Source organism: Chinchilla lanigera, unplaced genomic scaffold, assembly GCF_000276665.1.
Source record: "Chinchilla lanigera isolate Chin_1 unplaced genomic scaffold, ChiLan1.0 scaffold00017, whole genome shotgun sequence".
Lineage (NCBI taxonomy): Eukaryota > Metazoa > Chordata > Mammalia > Rodentia > Chinchillidae > Chinchilla > Chinchilla lanigera.
The window spans coordinates 6209767-6231526 of NW_004955418.1; the positions used below are offsets into that span (position 1 = coordinate 6209767).

A 21760-nucleotide genomic window follows, 5' to 3' on the forward strand; every position below is an offset into this window, starting at 1 on the left:
AGTGATATTGGCAAGACAAACTTAGTGGTAGGGTAAGGTTGAGGGGTGAGTGTTAGGGAGAAATCAAATTGCAACTGACTGAGAATTAAACGAAGGTGGGAGTATGAAAACTGAGCAAAGGTAGAGGGATTGACTCGGGTATGGATTACAACTGTATTGGTAAATATCCTGGAAGAAATTGTGCGAAGTCAGAGAGAAAATTTCTTCTTGAGAGTAATGGTGGATCAGAAGGCATGAAGAAACTAATGAAGACTTGGAATATTCCTCAAAGGTATACAGCTGAGTTAAAGAACTGAGATAAATTCTCAGCATTATGGACGATCACCATATATGGGAGGCCATGAATCTGTGGAAATTCCTTACCAACCCAGTTGTGTCTTTTCTCCCTGTTACAATGAAAACAGCAGGCCAAAAGAATATTTATGTGTGGTGGATTAACTAATGGTCAACTTGTAACACCCAGCTGAACTGAATCAGTGTGGTGCTGGGTGTGGATGGATCAGTTGAGGATTGTTGCCAACAGCATAAGAAGAGAACTGGAAGGGAAGATGGTGGGCTGTTGAATCTCCTGGAGAAGCTTGTTATGCTGGCTTTCCTGAAACAAACTCAGCTCTTATCATCAAGGGAGCCTGGATCCTTGCTGTCGCAGAGGATGGCTACGGTTCTCCTTGGGGGAGCTCTGGTCCTTACCTTGAGCATCATTTCAAGGCTTCAGTGCAGACCCCTCAGCCTACTGGCACAGATCCTTCATCCCACTGGTGCAGACTTTCTAGCTTCCACAACTGACCTTTGGGCTTTTCCAGTGCAGATCTTTGATACAGACATACGTGAAACATTGTCATGGGCTCTAGGCCTCCAGTTGGACTTAAGGAGGACATTGCTATGGGCTCTTGGTCTTCATCTGGACTCAAGCAGGATATTGCCATGGGGTCCAGGACCTCAGCTGAATTCTTTAGGTCTCTAGTGTGTGGACAAATGTCCCACACTCTTCTGCATTTGACTCTTTCAGTATGATAAAATAATCTTATAAGTTACGTGTCCTGTATTAAATCTATTCCCTTGTAAACACGGACTACAACATATGTATTGTGGATCTCTGCCAGAAGAAAATAAAGCCAGGAGAAGTAAAGTACGGACAGAGTGGTAGGGAGTAGGCAGTAAGAAAATGAAATGATAGGTTGCTCTGATTGTATAATAACATGAAAATGTCTAATACTTAAGAGTAGGAACCAATCTAGTTCAAGGAACAGCCTTGGAGTAGGTACCTAAATTGGACTACGTAAATGATTTAGAGCCAAGGAATACCATGACAGGTGAGATGACTGAAGTGTATGTGTAGATACCAAGATCACTCAGAGGAACTGAAGGTAGAAAAGAGTGCAAGAATATAACAAACTTTTATAAATTCCCACTTTGTATCAAGTATGAATTGATAGATCCTATATGAACTAAAGGAGTATACACTGTTTAGGATAAAATCAGTAAATGAAAATATCTCATTTAGTATATCATAGAGAGTAATTGACATGAAGTACTCAACAATAGTGAGCACACAAAGGTGAAAGTATAGTAAATAACTTGGCAATTTCAGAGATAATGTTGCTATAGAAGCAATGAGTGACATAGTTACTGGTGGGGTTATTAGGATTCAATGAAGAGGAGTTAAGGGCACAAGCAGAAATGCAAGTCCTACAAGATGCAAGGATAAATGCAAGTGCTATTAAAAGTGTACAAGAGGACAATAATATCCCCTTCCAACACCTATAGCTGTTCTAAACCAGGCTTTCTTCACCTAAACAATTCAGCACCCCAGCACCATACCTTTTGGCCCTAAATATTACTTTCAATATATCAGGTATACAAGAAAAAAAAATTCTTCCATTTTTTCAGTTCCTTTGCCATTGAAATAATAAGCTCCAACTCATATCACAGAGAAATGAGTGTTGCAAAGACCATTAATTTTACCTACCCCTCACTCCCTGTCCAACAATATTTTCCACCATTTGTCTATCATGTATTTTTACAATAGGTCATTTGCTTCTTTTCTTTCTGATTCATAAACTTTTATAATCATCTTCACATTTCTCCATGTGACCTCAATGTCTGTAATAGTTCTCTCAAATTTCCCTCCTGCATCAGGCAATATTCCATAGAGGAACAGAATATATATCTATACATATGAATTTATAACACCTGCAGAGTTAGATGTAGAAGAATGCGAAAGTGTCATCTGGCTGTTGCATATCTGAAAGTCCCAGTTAAAACTGAAAGGCCTGGAGCTCACCTCAAAGTCCTATGTGAGTCCATATCAGGAAGCCTAGAGTGCTGTGCTGAAAGGCTGAAGAGTCTGCCCTGGAAGCCTAGAGATGGCCATCAAAAGGCAACGGCTGGAAGACTAAAGCTCCTATGAAGAAACAGTGTGTCTTTTATTCCAACCAGGCTATAAGCCTACTGGCTGGTGCCACCCACACCCAGGGTATATCTTCCCTTCCAGTAAGTCTACCATCCATACCCATATCAACCTGGCATTTCTCATCCGAGTTGATACCCTACCTCCCAAATGAGGCCATTCTTCATAGTCTGGTGGTAAGTTCCATTTTTCCCACGGAGCCCTTCCTTGACTGCTGCTGAAACACTTTCCTGCATTAGTTAGAGTCCTCAGAATTGTCCTGTCTCCTGGTGTATTCTCATGGTTGCTATATGCTAAACTTATGTTCTCCAAGAAAGCCCCTAAGGGCAGAGATCTTGTTTCATAACCTTAGTTTCCCCAAATAGAGTGTAGAGCACATAGTAGATATTTCAGAGGCCAACTAGTAAGGTAGAAAGTACCTGAGTCAAGAGATCTCATTTTTTAATTCAAGCTTTTGCACCTTGGGCTGAATCTCTTTATGAACTGAAGAACCTGGATTCATGATCACTCAGACCTCTTTCAACTCCTGCTATCTGATATGAAGATACTAAGTATTTTACTTACTTGTCCAGAAGCAGTGGTAGTGGATCTCATACACATCATAATGCTTTGATTTTAAGATTCTATACTATTTATCATATGCATCATATTTAACAGGATAAAACTATTTAGCATTGTGTTACGTACATGGACTTACTCCCCATAATAAATGCAATCATTATATAGTATGAACATGTACTAATAAAAATTTAAAAATTAGAAAATATACACTTTAACATCAAGCTTAATGTTGGATCCTTACAATGTAGATATTTAATAAATATTTATTAAATTCATTCATTCACTAAGCAAATATTTATTAAGCATGAATTATATGTCAGGCACTGTTCTAGGTTTATAGGACTAGTCATATATAAGACATGTGAGATCTTTACTCTCTTGGAGTTTATGACATAGGGAAATAGACATTGAATATATGTATTATATAATATCAGGAGTCAAAAGTGCTATGATGAAAACTAAAGCACAGAGCTGTAGTTTGGATATAGTGTGTCCCCCAAATGTAGATCTGTTGGAAGCTTTATGTTCACTGTGGCAGAATTGAGATAGTGGAAACTTTAAGAAGTAGAGGGCTGGAGATGTAGCTCAGTGGCACAAATGTCTGGCTGGCAAGTGCAAGGTCCTGAGTTCAATTGCCTGTACCAAAAAAAAAAAGAAAAAAAGAAGTAGGGCCTAGTGGAAGGTAATTAGGTCATGTGGGCTTCATCTTAATAAGTGGATTAATGCTGTCTCTCAAAAGTAGGTCAGGTATTGTGGGACTAGATTAGCTCCTGTGAGTATAGCTTATACGTGAGTCTCATACTTGTCCTTTATTGCTGTTCTGGATGTGCTCCCACCATCATGATACCATTGCCTTGAGGCCCTCACCAGAGCCAGGCATATGCTGGCATCATGTTCTTGAAGCTCCAAAATTGCTAAATATATCTCTTTATAAAGTACCTAGCCTTAGCCAGGTGTGGTGACACATACCTGTAACCATAGCTACTCCGGAGGCTGAGACATGAGAATTTTGAGTTTGAGGCCATCCTAAAATACCAAAAACCACATCTCAAAAAAGAAAAATAAATAAGCAAATAAATACAAAGTACTCAGCTTTTGGTATTTTGTAATTGCCACACAAAACAGACTAAGACACATGGAAAAGGAACCCAGAGTCATGGGGATGGTTCTAGATGAGGTAGTCATCTTAATTTTAACTTCATATGTAAAGATATGGACATCTGTACAGACCCAAACATGGACAAATGGAGCTCTAAACACAGACGCAGATACAGAGATACAGGTAAAACTAAACATAAACTTTGTAGATGTAGCAATACTAAGCTAAAGTGGTCATACTCCCTGCTTTATCTTACCTACCTAACAATAGTTTGAAACAGGTATCACCACATTTTATGAATGGAAAAAAAATTAGATTTAGACCCTTTGGTTAACTTGTTAAAGTCACTTAGCTATCATGTCAGTACTTGAAAACTACAAGTACTACACTAACGTGTTCGTATAACAATAAAGATATTGTTTATACAATGATATATTTATATAAACAAAGATATTATATTGATTTTCTTGCACAAAATATTCTAAATTAGAATAAGAAGATAAGGGCCAGGGATATACCTCAGCAGCACAAAACACTGTCCTGAGTTTGATTCCCAGAACCACAAAAAAAAAAAAAAAAAAAAAAAAAAAAAAAAAAAATAGAAAAAAAAGAAAGAAACTATTCTGATTGCCAAGAAAGAAATGCACTTTCATTTTAAATACATCATGAAATTCAGAGGTCTTTTGTGTATTTAAAAACTGTAATAGAATCTCACACAGCTCTAAGACCAACAAAATAACTGGGTATGATACTATTATCTGAAAAAGCGAATTTGTATATAAAAGTGGTTTGACTTTTTATATGTTTGCATATGCATAGGCTATCTCTAGAAGGATACAAAAATTGTTGGTAGTAGTGATTGCCAAGCACTGTTGGTATGAGTAAAGATGAGTAAGAAGAACTTTGGTTTCCACTGTACATCCCTTTCATAACTCATGAAACATTTTATGTATATATTTTAAATTTAAATAAATTTAATTTTTTAATTTAAAAAAATGGAATTATTAGGGCCAGTGGGATATCCAAAATTGTTCATAAAATCATCTTAGCCAAGAGATCTTTCTCTTAACAAAGTATACAAAATTTTTTGGAGAGAACTTCCATTAATGTGCAACACTGAAAATTGATATTATAATAAGCTTGGCCTTCTTCATGATTGTTGAATCGTGGTCCTCTATAAACAAATAAATGGACAACTGAACAATACTGTGGATCCAAAAATGGGCACACAAATGATCCGAACACTATAGTTAAAAGCAGTAATTCTTCAGCGTATGTGTAAAGAATGATCAGATCCCAAAGCCTTCTCGAATGTGTAACGTAATAAAAATTAGGATCTTTATTCAAATTCTTATTACATTTTTGCTTCAACATTTCAAATCTCCTCTGAAAACCTATGAAGTAACACATTAATGAGAGAGTGGTGGGAAATACATGAGGAAATATCAGAAATCTCTTTATATAAAGCTACAAGAATGCCTAATGTCACCATTATCCTGTTACTTAATGTATTTTAAATATAGAGCACGGTATATACTAGTCATTTGCCCCTAGAGTCATAAAATGTAAGTTTTTAGATATAATAAGTATGCCATCTAAAGAAGTTTTACCTAATTCAAATTCATGCTGCTGCATTGAAATAGGAGGTGGAGTCCAGTGTACAACCTTAGTATAACCCACTGGAAATCAGACCTGTTATTAGCCATCTTTGGTATCACCACTTGCTGTTCAGCATAATTGCAGCTGAGAAAGCATTTATCTGGCAATAAAAAGCTTTTTACATGTTATGTGTGTCAGACTTGTGTAGTTAGTCAGGACTGTAATTAACTCTTCTTTATAATAAGCTTCAGGGAAGGAGTAGGAGTACAGGTAATGAAATCATGACAGGTTGATGCTCTGTGTCATTTTCTAAGCCAGTTAGTTACTAGGATGAGGAAAGTGGCAGGTCAACACAAAATTGAAATACAGCATTATCTTTCATTTCTGAGAGCATCTGGAAATAAATAAATAACTGATTTGACATACACTGACACTGCATCCACGGAAATGTGAGCTTTTCATTCCTGAAGCTTTGTTCACAGTATTGAAGCTGCCATTGCATTTCTTCCTTTTCCTGATGCAGAAAGTAGATCATTGAGATGTCTGCCTGGAGTGAATAGAATGCACATTCAAAGCAGAAATATCCTCAGCATAAAACTAATTTAATTGGGCTGACATGAGACTCTTTGACTATACCATCATTAGCATTCTGTTGAAACCAAACAACTCAGATACTGGTGAATCCTTTGCTGTTTTCTATGAATTATTAAGTGGAGATTCTGGTGGCTAGTCCCTTTAATGGTGTTCATTTTATTTTCAGGGAGGATTTTATTCATATCTAATAACTGTTCACCAGGTTGGGAGATTTAAAAAACACTTAGAATTTGGGTCAAGAAAATCCAAGGGATTTATGTGAGTCATTAACAAATGATTAATGAGTAAAATAACCTTCATCTGGAATATTAAAAAAAAAAAGTAGAACAAAATTTCTGTTGGAATGATTTCAGAACAGAGAGGAAACATATTGGAAAACATCTTCTTTGACAAAACAGAGATGGAGACAGGGAATAACAAAAGTATAAAAAGCCGTTCTTCTGGAATTGGTACTCTAAAGGGTCCATAATTACAGACTGCATTAGTCATATATCTGGATGATATGTCTCAGACAAGAAAGCTTCTGTCTGAAAGAAATGCCTGAAACCATGTAAGATGTACAGGTGATCCTGTTGTCTCAACTATGGGTGTACAACTAAATCCCTTGGACCTAAGTTTCCTTTAAAGCCCTGAACAGATGTACATTAATGACTAAGAAATTATATTTTCCTGCCCATTTCAATGTAATGTTCAATGACCAGACGTCTTTATACAAAGAAGCCTTGTCTGAGGAGAAACAAAAGTATATGCAAAGAAGGACAACCAATTTTGGTCCCATCATTAGTCCTTTTGTGCTGCTCTATCATCACTGGCTGAATAGATGTTATTACATTTCTACCCCACATAGGATATGATGATGGAAAGAACATAAAAGGGATATTAATAACATCATTTTCTTCTATGTGCTGAAGAAAAAAAACATGCATTTGTTCAGAGCAGACATTAGCATACTCAGAAATATCAAGTGTATATGCCCCCAAATTGAGGGCAAGTAATAACATTTGCTAACTCCCCAGAATATGGGAAAGACCATATAGTTACAGGTAATTGGAATGCGAAGTAGTTTACATGGCCCAGGCTTAGACTGTGAAAGCTTTAGTATGTGTGATGACTTAGGAAACATGAAAACACTGAGAGTTTGGACTTTACCCTAACTCAAAGTAAGAGTTTAAAAGGTTGCACTTGTGCAAGAGTAAGATGATATATTCACATATTCAGAAAACAGAGCTAAGATCAATTGTGGTCATTATCAAGAGAACGAAAAGAAGGCCAGTTTGGAGGAAAAATCAATATAAAATATGGAATCTAGATTTTTTTTGCAGCTGTCATAAAATACTCTCTACTGGAGGTCATATACAAGGGAGAAAAAGTCCTGTGTAAGTACAAATTTTATCTAACTAAAAAGTCCCTTACATTTTAATTTTGTTACAAAAGCAAAAGTGCTTAAGCAAGAGTCACACAGTTATGTGGATACTGTTATGAAAACTAGTAGTAAGGTTTACAGCTTCCGAGCGGCTCTTGTGACCCCAGTCCACTGGACCTCTGACTCCGTGGGCTTAGTCTGCATTCTAATGTTCTCTGAGTCCTTGTTCAGCAGCTGCTCCTCCGCTGGCTCTGGCTTTCTGGTTCCCAATGGCAGGAGCAAGAGTGGCCTGTTGTATGGCATGTATTCCCAGGGGTTGTTCAAAGTTTCAATGATTCACACACATCCATGGGTGGGCAACTGCAGTCGGTGTATGGTGGGCCAATTGTGTCACTGTTTCTCTGTGTCATGATAGATCTCAATTGAGCGGCGGCGCGCAATAGCGCTCGCCGCAGCATGGTTCCCCATGCGCCGGGGGCCCACCCTCTGGGAGCCAGCAGGCAGGAAGCTAGCCAGCCGGAAGACTGGCGCTCCCCACCCGTGGCTCCCTGTGCGCCGGAAGCCCTCCTTCCGGGGAACGACGAGGTCGGGAGTGAGTCGCCGGTCCGAAGACCCCAAAAGGCCGGCGCTCCCCGCCCAAGGCTCCCCATGCGCTGGGGGCCCACCCTCCGGGAGCAATTTTATTTTTTTAAAGAACAAACTTTTGATTCATTAATTCTTTGTATCATTTTCATAGTCTCCATTGTGTTAATTTCTGCCCTGAGCTGTACAATTTCCTCCTTTCTTTGGACTTTGGGCTTGACTTGCTCTTCTTTTTCTAGAAGCTTGAGGTGCATCATAAGTTTGTTTATTTGTGCTCATTCTGATTTCCTGATGTAGGAATTCACCAGTATAAATTTCCCTCTGAGGACTGCTTTGATTGCATCCAACAGGTTCCAGTAAGCTGTATCTGCATTTTCATTTGATTATAAATATTACTTAATTTCTTCTGTAATTTCATCTGTGACTCATTGGTTGTTCAGGAGGATGTTATTTCATTTCCATGTGTTGTTTATGGAGATTTCATTATTTCTTTTGTCAGTAATTTCCAATTTCATTGTACTATGCTCCGATAGTATGCATGGGATAATTTTGATTGCTTTGCATTTACTTAAGCATGTTCTTAGGGCTAGTGTATGGTCTATTTTAGAGAATGTTCCAAGTGCAGCTGAGAAGAATGTGTATTCTGATGTTGCTGGGTGGAACACCCTATAAAGGTCTACTAAGTCTATTTGTTCACAAGTTTGGTTTAGTTCTATTATTTCTTTGCTGATTTTTTGTCTACTTGTTCTATCTCTTTGTGACAATGGTGTGATAAAGTCCCCTGTTATGATTGTGTTTTTCAATCAAAAAAAATTTGATTTTTCATGTCTGTTAAAATTATCTTATACAGTTGCAAGCTCCTGTATTTGGTGCATAGATATTTATGATTGTTATCGCTTCCTTTGAGGGTTTCCCTAACAAGTACGTAGTGATCTCCCCTATCTCTTTTGATCATTCTTGGTTTGAAGTTCACATTATCTGTAAACAGAGTAGCTACCCTCCCCCCTTTTTACTGGGTTGCTGTCTCATGGAGTATAGTTTTCCATCCTTTGACTTTCTGTCTATGAATATCCTTTTGAGTTAAATGCATTTCTTGTATACAGCATATTGTTAGATTTTTTTTTTTATTTTAAAGAGTAAAAGAAGGATAACATAGTAATATGGGGGCTTACCAAATTACAGACAAAGTGGTAGGAAATTATCAATGATTGTTATTTTACATATTGTTATCTACAAGATAGTTTTGCAGGAAAACAAATAGACAAATAATAGTGAGCCACAGACAAAAGTGGTAGGTTATTGTCAATGGTTGTTGTACTATGGTATCTTCAAAGTGGTTTCTAAAGAAAATAAATAGAGCAATACATGAGTGATCAATTGCATATTCATTGACTATTCTCAATGGTTGTTGTAGGAAACACATAGTAATAAACATAAATCCATTTACAAAATAGTATAGGAACAATGCAAACATTACAGAGTTATGGACAGATTAGTATGAAAATATCAATGGCTGCTGTAATACATGGTGGTATCTTCAAAGTGGTTTCCCAGGAAGACAGAGATATGCAAGAGAGATCTAACAAGTAGTTACAGACTAAGGGTTGTGAAAAATAGTGTATTACCTCCTCACCAGTGACTCCTTTCACTGAGGTGTGACGGCTGGAAGGAAGGCCAGGATTGAAAAGAAGGACCGAGAGACTTGCACCTGTGTCTAGCAACAGGCTGTTTTCTTTTTCCTCTATAGTCATGATTACCCGGGGCTCCTCCATGGTGATGACAGTCTGGCTAGAGGGAGAAGGCAGAGTATGCCCCGGGCCCCCTCATTCCTGTTAGACTAACTGGGAGGATGGGTCTGAGCTCTGGGGCCTCCGCTTCAGAGGGCAGACCAATCTCCAGTGTTCACCTTTGCATTCAGGGCATGGCCCAGGGGGTTTCTTAAGGCAGTTCCTCTTGAGATGGCCTGGCTTTTAACAGTGGTAGCACATGAATGCAGTCGTCGAGTTCTTCTTGGGGCCCCGAGAATCAGACTTAGGGTCTGTTTCTCTTAGCGCTGCAGCAAAAGCAGCTGCTTTTTCTCAGTCTCTTTGTTTTCTCTCCTTGGCCTCCTCCCCGTCATGGTTATAGAATACTGAGGAGGCAATTCTTACTAACATCTCAAGTGAGTCATCTGGGATGAAAGCCATTTTTTGTAGCTTTTTCTCTCCATCCTCCCAGCACATTGGGACCCTGCAACCACTTAGTGTCCTCTGCCCAACCATCAGCACAGGCAGCAGGAATCTCAGTGCAGACCTCTCCAGAGCTCCACATGCTCCTCCACCACAGCCTGTACTGTCAGGGGAAGAATGGCTTCCAGGGGGTCTGCCCAGGTACTGCACAAAGTCCTCCTGGTTTCCAGCTTCTGAACTGCTCTTGTGACCCTGGCCTACTATACCTCTGAGTCTTTGGGCATAGTCTACATTCTCATGTTCTCCAAGTCCTTGTTCAGCAGCTGCTCCTCCGCTGACTCTGGCCCTTTCTGGTTCTCAACAGCAGGGGCAAGAGAGACCCATTGTGTGGCATGTATTCCCAGGGGTTTCTCCATGTTGGGATGATTCTCGCATGTCCACAGGCGGGCCTCCGCAGCTGGCGCATGGCAGGCCAATTGTGTCATTGCTTCTCTGTGCCATGATAGTTCTAGAGTGCACGGTGGTGGTTGTTGTGAGGGCCCACCTCCCAGGCACCTGCACAGCTAGGAGCCAGCCCAGATTTTGTTTCTTGATCCATTCTTCCAGTCTACTTCTTTTGACTAGTACATTGAGGCCATTTACATTAATGTTTACAACTGATATGTATTGGCTTATCTTTCTCATGTTATTTTCCTGCTGTTGGTTCCCTACCTTTCCTCTCTGTTTGATTGCTTGCACTGCTTGGTGGTTCCTTTCTATTGTTGTTTTTGAAATTGTGGTCATTTTTATCTCTTTCTAGACTACATTTCAGTACTCTTGTAGGATTAGTTTGGTGCTTATGAATTTCTTCAGTTGTTCTTTGTCATAGACATATTTTATTTCTCTATTAAATTTGAATAATAGTTTTGCAAGGTAAATCAATCTGGGTTGGAAGTTGTTTTCTTTCAGAACCTGAAATATTTCACTCTAAGCTCTTCTTGACTTAATGGTTTGTGTTGAGAAATCTGCTGTGATTCTGATAGGCTTTCCTCTATAGGTGATTTGTTTGTTTTCTCTAACAGCTTTCAATATTCTGTTCATTTGCTGAATTTCTGGAATCTTTATTATATGTCTGGGTGTAGATTTATTTGGGTTATGGGTGATTGGAGTTCTGTATGCCTCTCGTACCTGTATGTCAGATTCTTTTTCCATACTTGGGAAATTTTCTGCTATTACTTTTGCAAATAATCTTTTTATGTCATCTGTGTTGACTCCTGCTATTTCTTTGACACCTATTAGTCTTACTTATTTTTCTTTGCATCATCTTGCAGCTGTTAAATTGTTATTTCTTGGTTCCTTCTTATTTTTAAGAGACCTTTCATTTCATGATCACTCACTACAATGCTGTCTTCAAGGTCTGAAGGTCTATCTTCAGTTTCATTCAAGTAGGTTTGCCAGCTTTCAATAGAATTTTAAATTTCCTGGATATCTCTTTGATTCTGTTTCATGCATTCTAATTCTTTCCTGTATTGTTCATTCAATGTTTATGGCACTTTTGTATGCTCCTCTATTTTTTGTGTATGTGTTCTTTAAATGTCCTGAGCAATTCTTTCATTATTGTTGTCATTTTTTTTTTTTTTTACCTGAGAGATTATTTCCGATCTGATGTCTTCTATGGCCTGATGACATGTTTCTTTACTTCAGTTGCTATCATTTCAGAAATTTCATGTGTATGACTTTCAAGCTCTTCTATGTCAATGTCTCCTGGATTTGTTCTGGGTGGGATGGAGGCCTGAGATTGCATTTTGCTCCATCTTGTCATTTTCAAACATCCTGAGGTTCCCCAGGGTTCTGCAATGGTGGGAGGAAGGTGAGCAGAGTTGCTCCCCTCCAAGTTTCCCAGGGACTCAGTGTTCCTCCCATGATGATGGAGGTGGGCAGAGTGCAGTCTCTCCCTTTGTGTGCAGCTCATCAAAGGTCCCAAGTTTCCCTAAGACTCAGCATCACTCTTGTAGTGATGTGGAGGGTAGGGTGCAGATCACTGAGGCTCATGAATCTTCCCGGAGGGCTCAGCGTGGCTCCTGCAATGGTGTGTGGGGGCAGGGCAGGGCTCATCCTGGCCCATTTAATCCTATTTCTGAGAAAAATCAAATTTCCCTTCCAATTGCAAATTACAAGCAAGAAGTTAAAAGGTATAGTTTCTAGACTCAGGCACTCTGACAGTTGTAATGTGGTAACTAACAAAGGCAAAGAAAGCTGAAAAAGTATTAAAAGCAGCCATATGTTAAAGGATGAGATTGATTATCCTAGTAAGAAAAAATTCTTCATTATTTTATACTTTATTTTGCCTCAAATAATTTTGTTCTTGTAGCAAACTCATACCATACTACACAAAAGAGTAGCTTTAAGATTTTCTAAAAAGGCAAGACTCTCTGATTTTCTGACCAATTTCAGAGGCTACATGTTAATTTCCCAATATAACATGTGGTTATAGTTACACAAGACATGTGTAACGTTTGCTTCAAGAGAATTGAATGAAGAGTATTGTATGACTACAATGTCTTCCTTGTAACACTGCAATCACATCATTTTACGGAAATAAGAAAATTTTAAATGAAAATGTTTAAAGGCATATGGAGAAAATGTCTTTTTAAAAACCAGTCACATTTCTTGCTAACACAATTCTGTTCTCATTGATTTCATATCATACAAACTGGTCTAAGTGAGCATATAAAAATGGAAATTGCCTAAGGCTGAACACAATCCTGATACAGCAGTCATACTTTGTTGCCTTTCTGTATTAACTATTAACCCACAAGAACTGAAAGGGCTAAGGTCTACAGAGCTTTGTATTTGCACCTTAGGCCACCAGATCTGTTTCTAAATGTGGCTGGAGAAAGAGATGAGAATGGCCCCATGGTGTGAAAATTTGGGTTCCTTTTTAGGGCCAAATGTTATGATGCCAAAAGTTGGCAAGGAGTAATAATCATAATAAATGTATGTTGAGCACTTGTTATGCTCAGTTACTATTCTAAGCTAGTTCTGTAAATTAAACTTGTTTTTTAAAAGCCCTATTAGGCAGCACTATTATTATTATTCCTATTCTAAATATGATGCAACTATTGCTGAGAGGTTGAAGGACTTGACCATGATCACAAAGCTAGAAAGCAGCTGGGCATGATGGTGCATAGCTGTAATCCCAGCACTCAGAAAGCTGAAGCAGGAGGACCGACACAAGTTTGAGGTGAGCCTGGGTTACATAGTGAGTTCAAGGCCAGCCTGCATTACAGAGTGAGGTCCTGCCTCAAAAAACCAAACCAAACCAAACAAACAAACACACAAAAAGCTAAAAAGCAAAGACACAAAGACTAAATTCCTACCAGAATTCTTTGGTACCTCAGCAAGGATTTTCCTTTCTATTTATTAATTATTATACCTTTCAATCAAAGAATAGAACTTGTTTTAAAGTTGCAGTGTCACTATGATGATGTTGTACCAGCATCATTCTTTGCTACTCCAATTTTATGAAGAAGTAGGATTTCAAAACAGAACCATCAACCTACAGCCTACTTGCTGATCTTCAGGACTATAGTGATAGTTGGTATCTTTACTATTAAGAGAGATACTCAATATGTCTGTTTATACTCTTGGGAAGGCAAATACAGCCACATAACATATTTTGAGATTTGTGGTCTTCTTCCCTGTGTTGTTTAAGATTCTTTTGGTTGGAAAGACTAGAAACCAACTCAACTAACTTAAGGTGGTATAATTTAAAATGTTAAGGTTTACTATCACCTTAAAATAAAGCTAGATGGTACTCAAACAATGTAATGTATTTATCACTCATCTACCACCTTGGCTTTCCCCCATATTGCCTTCATTCTCAAGCTGACTTCAAGTGGTAATGCAATGGCTATCAGCCAGTCTAGAGTTTTTCTTCCCAGTGCTGCCATTTTAGTCAAATGTTCACAGCTATGACTAGCCTGCTTGGGCCCCAAGCCTACTCTTGAATGATTCTCTATAACCAGGGTGCACATTATTCTCAATTATTATGTATGAACCACTGGCATGAGAAGAGAGTTCAGTCCCAGCTGAAGCACAGGCCTTATATGAACCAATGGAGGAGGGTGGTTTGCCAAAGAGTTGGTGCTACCTCAATACAAGGAAAAACTTGCTGAGCAGGGAGACACTACAGATGTCTATTATACCCACCTTGGCTTACAGAAGGATAAGATGGTCAAGAAAATTTGGGATTTTTTTGAAGATTTGGGATTTTTGACCAAAATAACTTCTCTATTGTGAACTAATCTGTGATAAGTTAAGTAAGCCAAGAATGGGCCAAAGGATGTTAACAAAGTCTCAGTGAATCACATCAATGCAGCAACAGCAGCAGCAGCAGCAGGAGAAAATGCAGAGACTGTGGCATTCAGAAATGATGTAGCTATTTGGGCAAAGACAACCTCTAGCATAGAAGGTAGAGCATTGCTGCAAAATCACTTTGCCACACCAGTCTAGAGATGAACTTCACATATGTAATGCTTACTGTAAAAGTAACCACAAGTCACATGAGTCAGAGTTTGTAGCTTTGCAAATCTACTGAGAACAACGCTCTCAACAGTAATATCTTTAAGTGACAGGAATACTGTACAGAGATAAAGTGTGAAAGAGCTTAATATTCTCGTGTACACATAAATTATTCTAATTCAACTTGTCATGCTGCATAGGTTTCCATTCATTAAATATTGAAGTTACCTGGTTCAGACAGTTCCTCACTTACACTGTGTTAAGAAACTTCATTTGTTAATCAGTGCCTGAAAAGTAAGAATGCATTTTCCCACTGAAACTGATTATAAAAGCTGACTGAGTTCTGTTAGGTCCCTCACATTGTACCCCACCCAACTTAAAGAGAAAAACTCCAACAGATAACCAAACAGAAACCCCTCACTCAGCTGAAGAAACTAAAGTAAATCTGTTTATCAGGATGGTTCCCAGGCCTAGTTTTCAGGCTTACAGGAAACCTCCTCAGTCTACAGAATGCCACGCTGTAAATCAGCAACATGCAGATGTCCTCCTGCACTTCCCTCCCCCAGAGGCACCAGATCCACCACTCACCCCTGAGAAATTTAAATTTTCCACCTTTCTCGGTGGAATTTCCCCCTCCCATACCTAAAATAGTCTATAAAGTAGGCCCCCTTCCCTTGTTCAGGGCCAATGGGCCTTTCACCCTTGGCCAGGTTGCCCCCAGCCTAAAATAAAGATATCACTGTTTACTTCAATCCTGCCTATCCTAGACGTCTTGGTCACTTCTCGGAGTCTTGCCTGACAGGTCCTAAGACTAGCCTATAAGTAATTTGAATGTAGTTAGCTCAGTGCTTAGCACATTTTAAACATTTCATGGCTTGTATCTGTTGTTATTAGTTATGATATAATAAACATAAAATAATCAAAATAACTTAAATAAAAAGTGATAATTAAGCTAATAGGCACTTAAAAATGACAGGAACAACCAGTGAAGTGCTACAAAAAGTTAAGTCTTTGATACCATTTTAAAAAGATATTTACTGGGGGCTGGGGATTTAGCTCAGTGGCAAAAGCGCCTGCCTGGTATGAGCAAGGTCGTGAGTTCGGTTCCCGGTACCGGAGAAAAACCAAAAAAAAAAAAAAAAAAAAAGATATTTACTGTATTTCAGCTTAAAGATTATTTTCTAAAGAAGTAATTAGGAAAGTATTTTAATCTGTCAGAATATTGTTTATTATAATTTAACTGTGAGATTCTATATAATTGCAAAACTGAATCAGCTATTGTTAGTATAACTAAATCCATATACACAGGAATGATATTTAATGAACTGCCTTTCAGAATTTCTCTTTCCACATGCTTAGATACGAATATAATTTCACTTACAAATTGCGGATATTTCTATTACCCAAAAAAGAACTGTAATACGCACACAGTTATAATTGAGCTTACATCTTAATTATTTACTCTTCTCTTTGCAGCCTGAATATTCTATGCTTCAGATCTCTTTTGCAAATAAAAATTTCATCCAGGAGTATTAATGCAGATACCCTTTTGACTCAGATGACAAATTCTTTTAGTAACATGAGTAACTTTTCTGCAAAATTAACTTCATTTAAGTATTCATTCCACAGATCTCTTATAGAATAATCTGACACTAATTTCAGTTTTTAAAGATTATGCCAATGTTAGAGCTTTCTAACTGCTATCATTTATCTGACCACTTGTTTATAATGAACTTTTGAGGAGATTTTAAAGTCAAGTATCTGTTTAAGGAATAAATAAATGTAGAGAATTATTGGTATAAAAAATTGTGTGACTTAGTGTCAATAAGGCTACCTCATTAGGGTCTGAATTGCCACTTACCAGATATCTGCCACACAATGTGTCAAGGAGATGGAGTAACCAATCACTTGATGGAACTTTGCTTCATTCTGTCATTTACTCAACAACTCATTACTGAGGACCTAACATGTGTCAGGGATTTTTTTCTTGATTCTGAGGAGAAAGGAGGAAACAATACAAAGCCTCAGTTCTCAACAGAATTTGTATTCTGCTTCACAAAGACAGACAGTCAATTAGTACGTACTTTTTTTCTTTCAATGGGGGTTAGAGGAGCTGGGTAAGGCTAAGTAGGGAGAGGAAAGAAATGACCAGAGAAGACCTCTCTGAAGAAGTGACACCTGAGAAGACACTTGAATGGGCAAATGAGCCATACAGAAATCAGAAAGACAGGAAGTGCAAAAGCCCTGAGGTTGAATAAGCCTATTATGTTCAAGGAACAGGAAGATCATAGTGGCTAGAACAAAGTAAGCAGGGAAGCAGGGAGAATGATGGGAGCTGCATAGATGAAGTGGGACGCATCCTACCGGGTTCTGCAGACCATCTTAAGGAGTTTGGGTTCAGGTTTAGTTGTAAAGAGAAGTAATAGAATATTGGCAATAAGACAGAGATATCAAAGCAGTTTATAGAAAAGGCTCTAGAGAGGCCATTTCAGCAGGCTGGGCAGAGTTTGGTACCATTGCAATATTGTAATATTGACTCTTCACTGTTAATTTCCAAGATAAAAAATAAAAATGTTTTTTGTGCAACTGGGGTGTTGGGAAGAGAAATGTCAGCTATTTAACTGCAGTGGTACAAATGCAGCTAGCATAAAATTCCTATATCCATAATGACTAGGGAAACTTGCCTACCCCAAGTGCCAGTTTACAGAGGTTCTTTGTGGATGGAAGATTAAGGAACAATCTGAAAGGTCAGAATATTTTGAAATGCATTTACCACCTTGTCTCACGTCTCCTTCCCGTTGTCAGCCTGACTCTTGCTCTTATGAATGGAAAAGCAGGAGGTACGCTGCACGCGCTGAGCACCTCTTCTAAAGTGAAACACTGCCATCTGGAGGCTTCTAGAGTAAAAACCATAACGCACCCCGCCCGCCCAACACACACACCCTGTTTCTGTTTAATGTTTCTATACAAGTTAAGTGATTTAGAAAAAACTATGAAGCCATTGTTTTAAAAAGAAGCAAGAAGAAACTTCTCAGTCCCGCACTCTTGTTTTGCCTTGCCCAATCAATCAAATGGAAAGTCTTTACAGTTTTGAAGACTTCATTTTTTTGTGGGCTGTTAAGTTCATTATAAATGAAGAGGGTATTCATTTCTTTCTCTCTAGTCTATCAAAACTAACACTAGGCCTTATTGTTTTTCAAATAGTAAGTATTCTCTGATCTCTTATATGGTTATTTATCTATTTAAATTTTCTGTTTGTTCAATTTTGACCATTTGTATTTTTGAAACAAAACATCAATTTCTTCCAGATTTTCAAATACATTGTCAGAGTGACATGTAATATTCTTCTATAAAAATTGTAGGCTCTTATCTGCCTCTAAGTATGTATAAATTCTAAACTTTAATATATCTTTCCTTTCCTCTTCTGTAGGATTTTTTGGGGAGAAGACTGAAGATCAAAACTGGGGCCTATGGTATATTAGGCAAGCGCTCTACCACTAAGCTACACACCAAGCCCTATTGTAGGATTGGTGAGTAGGAGAAAGACATTTGATACCAGGAAGACAATCTGTGCTGATGATAACATACAGAAAGGGCTGAAAGAGAGATGACATGGGAACACTGTTTAAAAGGCAACTATACCATCTCAACTTAGTTATGACTGGCATCTGAACCACAGAGAAACAGATTCAAAAGATTCTGCAAATACATGCATAGCCATGTTTATAGCAGCACAATTCATAGTTGCTAAATCTTGGAAGCAGCCCCATATTTCCATTAGCAGGTGAACGGATAAAGAAAATGTGGTATTTATACACGACAGACATATATCCTTTATTACTCTGCCATAAAGGATAAACTTGAGTTATTTTAAGGAAAATGGGTGCACCTTGAGACTACAATGTTAAGTGAAATAAATCAGACACAAAAGCTTAAATATCACATGATTTGTCATATATGTGAAAGCCAAAATATAAATACAGAGCAAAATAAAAGATTAATAATAGGAAATAAGGAGACAGATCTTTTGCAAAGGGAAGGAGACCAATACATGGAGCGAAGAGAAAGGATAGCAGAGGATAAAAAAAAAATTTAAATGTGCTATGTACATTCACCATGAATAATGCAATCATTATATACTGCAAACATGTACTGTACTAATAAAAATTAAAAAGACAAAAAGCTGTAGGAATTTGTGACTAAAAACATGTGTTTATTAAGAGAAGAAAAAAAGATGAACATAATGCTCTAGTTTCCAGCCTAGATGATCAAGATGTTCTTAGGGAAAAATAATGATTTCCTCTGAGGACATCTGAGTTTGAGGTGGTGGAAGGACAGCCATGTGAAAATGTCCAACCAGCCTGGATCTAGATCTACTAGGCAAAGCTGAAAGTGACAGCTGAAGTTCTGAGATCAGCTAGGGACAAAAGTAGAGAGAAAAATGTATCAAGATGTCAATAATTAAACATCTTTTATAAAGACTTACATTTTGGAGCTGCCAAACAAAATCAGAAAGCATAACACAGCAGCAAAGAAAAAGAATTTTAAGAAAGTTCAGGAGATGCTTAACACAATGCAAATAACAGATTAAAATTATGAAGAAATTGATGACACAAAAAGTTTTAGATGAAACAAAGTGCCATCAGTTGGAAAGATGTTCCCAATATATTTGATGATCGTAAGACTATGTTCCTTAATATGTGACCCTTAAGAGTCATAAGAAGATCATAAAAGAAAAAACTGATAGCTTGCTCTGTGAAATGTCTTGTAAAGATAGAAGAGGATACATAATAGAGGAAGAAAAGATTTACAAATCACTTACTCAGTAAAGAATTCTATCTAGACTATTAAAAACTCTCAAATCTCAAAAAACAACAAACCACCACTGACAAGATCTTCAGCTGATTTTAACTAGAAATGGACAAAGAAATGAAGACACTTTACCAAAGATGAGGCAGCAATGGCAAATAAGAACATGGAAAGATGTTCACCAATATTTGCTGTTAGGAAACTACAAATTAAATCCACAACGAGATATTATTAGACACCTATGAGAATGGCTAAAATTACAAAAGGCTAATACTAAATACTCGCCAGAATGAGAAGAAACTGAAGGCCAGGAATATAGCTCAGCGGCACAAACACCTACCTGGCGAGCGCAAGGTCCCAAGTTCAATTCTCGGAACTAAAGAAAAAAAAAAAAAGAAAAAGAAACTGCATCACTCACACATTACTAGTAAAAACATAAAATGGTATAACCACTTTGAAACAATTGGCAGTTTCTTATAAAACTAAATGTACATCTGCCATATAGCCTAGCTCTCACACTTTTGGGTATTCATCCCCTAGAAAATGTACATGAATCTTCATAAGTTTTATTCACAACTTCCAAAAAACTAAAAAAAAAAAAAAATCCAATGTCCTTCAATAGTCGAATAACAAACTCTGGTACATCTATACAATGAAAATAAACTATTGATATAAACACCCAGGATGGATCTCAGGATAATTAAAAATACGAGTTTCAAAGGGTTGGGGCTGGGGATTTAGCTCAGCAGCAAAGCGCCTGCCTGGCAAGCGCAAGGTCGTGAGTTTGGTTCCCGGTACCGGAGAAAAACCAAAAAAACCCAAAAGCAATCAAAGGGTTAAGTACTATATGGTTGCATTTACATACTATTCTCAAAGTGACAAAATTACAGAGATGGAGGGCAGATCAGTGTTTGCTCGGGGACAGGGTCTTGCGGGGTGCGAGTGTGGAGAAACCACAAGGGAGTTAGTTCCTTTGCAGTGATACAATAGTTCCACATCTTGACTGTGGTGGTGATTATACAAATCTATACATGGGGTAAAATAGCATCATACTTTACACACACACACGAATTTAAAATGAACAAAGTCCATAGTTAGGTGGACAATATTATGTGACTGTTAATTATGTCGTTGCTATATTTGCAGTTGTACAACTGTATAGGATGTTACCATGGGGAAAACTTGGTAAAGTACACTCAATTGATGCTAACTACTTACTTACTCTTTGTCTTATTTTAGAAGCATTAACTCAGGTAAATATTATAACATTCCTCTATGAAGAGGAATTATCCCCAATTTTCAGATGAAAAAAAATGAGTGATAGAGAGTTGAAGTAACCCACCCAGATTACTCAGCTAAATACAGGTAGTCTGCTTCACATAGTAGAGTGGGACTGTAAAATGGCCATGCTATGAAGTGTTCTTAACAATCAGTGTGAAAATTATGGTTTACAAACTTTGCCAAAACACTAAAAACATTCCTACTGTTTATTACAAATGTACACAGAAATGAAATGAAAATAATACAATATTTATTTAGTATACTATGATGTAAAATATTGGCAACATTGAGAATTAGAGGATTTTATTTCTTTTTTAAAAATTCATGGTACATATCTTGAACACTCATTTAAAGTGTATCTCAGACAGTTACGCTAGGGAGCATGTATCTTTTTTATTCCTTGGCAAATCATTATTATCATTTTTTGATTTTTTTTTTTTTTTTTTGAGGCAGGTTCTTACTATGTAGTTCAGGGGGGCCTAGAACTCATGGCAAGCCTCCTACCTTAGCCTCCCAAGTACTGGGATTATAGGCATGAGCCTCCACACCCAGCACTATTCTTATTTTGAAGTGTAGATCATCTTCCAATATTTTGTCCTTTGTGCTTTTAGTGTTGTATACTATCTCTAGGAATTCCCATGATGTGAAGTTTTTGCCTGGGGTCACTTCTTCTGGGACACCTTCATCTTTTTCCTCACAATTTTCCTAACATGAATAAGTGCTTTGCCTACATTCCTCTGGATGCCTATCTTGTAGTCTCTCAAATGGCAACAGAATCAACATTTCCACTC

At 37.8% G+C, this 21760-nt stretch overlaps 1 long non-coding RNA gene across 1 annotated transcript; it reads right to left on the reverse strand.

Annotated features, from left to right (window-relative positions):
* Positions 1-5499: 5499 nt before the first annotated feature.
* On the reverse strand, positions 5500-20066 carry LOC106148261. Its single transcript, XR_001233539.1, has 3 exons — positions 20029-20066; positions 16741-16872; positions 5500-6216 (listed from the first exon to the last, which is right to left on the reverse strand). It is a non-coding gene; the product is annotated as an uncharacterized LOC106148261 (long non-coding RNA).
* Positions 20067-21760: the final 1694 nt, after the last annotated feature.